Raw genomic sequence first — 1,469 nt, 5'->3', positions numbered from 1 at the left:
TGCATCTTGAATGGTTACTCATCTATAGAAAGCATAGCTCTTAACCATCATTAAAGAAATTGTCCCTTACAACAGATGTAGTTTATAACAGAGCTCTATGTAACAGAATAAGAAAAGGTTATTGAGTTGAAAACGTTTTGTGGAGACATTAGAGGAGTTAAATGGGCAAAAACTACAGAGGTAAATTATGTAAATACAGTTCTCATACATTAAATTATATTCTCAAAAGATATATTTAATATTTTAAAGTATTATTACATGTTTAATGTTTAATTTTAATGTAATTATTTATGTTCCCTTAAATCAATGAGTTATATTCACTTTCAATGCATAGAGTCAGCCTTTTCAAAAAAAATATCTTATTGATGTACTGGAGATGTGATATACTACTGAAATCTTAGCTGATAAATAAATGCTGTTTCCCAGTTTCTGTATAAATCAGATTATTTGGAAACTATAAAAGCTTGGTATTATTTTGCTGCCTTCTTTTTTTCTTTTCTTTTATTGGATATTATATTTACATTTCATATGTTATCCCTTTACCACATACCCCCACCCTGCCCAAGAATCCCCTATCCCATCTCCCCTCCTCCTGCTTCTATGAGGATGTGTCCCCACCTACCCACCCACTCCCACCTCCCCACCCTCAAATTCCCCCACACTGGGTGTCCAGCCTTCATGGGACCAAGGATCTCCTCTCACACCTATGCCCAACAAGGCCATCCTCCCCTACATATACAGCTGGAGTCATGGGTCCCTCCCTATGTGCTCCCAGGCTGGTGGTTTAGACCTGGTTAGTTGGTATTGTTGCTCTCCTCATGGGGCCACAAATCCTTTCAGCTCCTTCAGTCTTCTATCTCACTGCTCCATTGGGAACCACATGATCAGTTTAATGGTTAGCTGTGAGCATACACCTCTGTAAATTTCAGGCCCTGGCAGACCTCTAAGGAGACAGCTATATCAGGCTCTTGTCAGCATACACTTCCTGATATCCACAACAGCGTCTGCTTTTGGTGACTGCACATGTGATAGACACCCAGGTGGAATGATCTCCAGATTACCCCTCCTTCAGTTTCTGTCCCACACTTTGTCTCCATATTTGCTTCCTCAAGTATTTTGTTACTCCTTCTAAGAAGGACCAAAGCACTCACACTCGGTCATCCTTCTTCATGAGCTTCATGTGGTCTGTGTGTTGAATCTTGGCTATTTCAAACTTTTGAGCTAATAGCCACTTATCAGTGAGTGAATACCATGTGTGTTCTTTAGTGATTGGGTTACCTCACTCAGGATGATATTTTCTAGTTCCATCCATTTATCTAAGAATTTCTCAAATTCATTGTTTTTAATAGCTGAGTGATACTCCACTGTGTAAATATACTACATTTTTTTTTTATCCATTCCTCTGTTGAAGGGCATCTGGGTTTTTTCCAGCTTCTGGCTATTATAAATACGGCTGCTATGAACATAGT

This window comes from Arvicanthis niloticus, chromosome 3, assembly GCF_011762505.2.
Source record: "Arvicanthis niloticus isolate mArvNil1 chromosome 3, mArvNil1.pat.X, whole genome shotgun sequence".
NCBI classification, from domain to species: Eukaryota; Metazoa; Chordata; class Mammalia; order Rodentia; family Muridae; genus Arvicanthis; species Arvicanthis niloticus.
The sequence above is the reverse complement of the archived record's forward strand: the minus strand, read 5'-3'. Positions refer to the sequence as shown.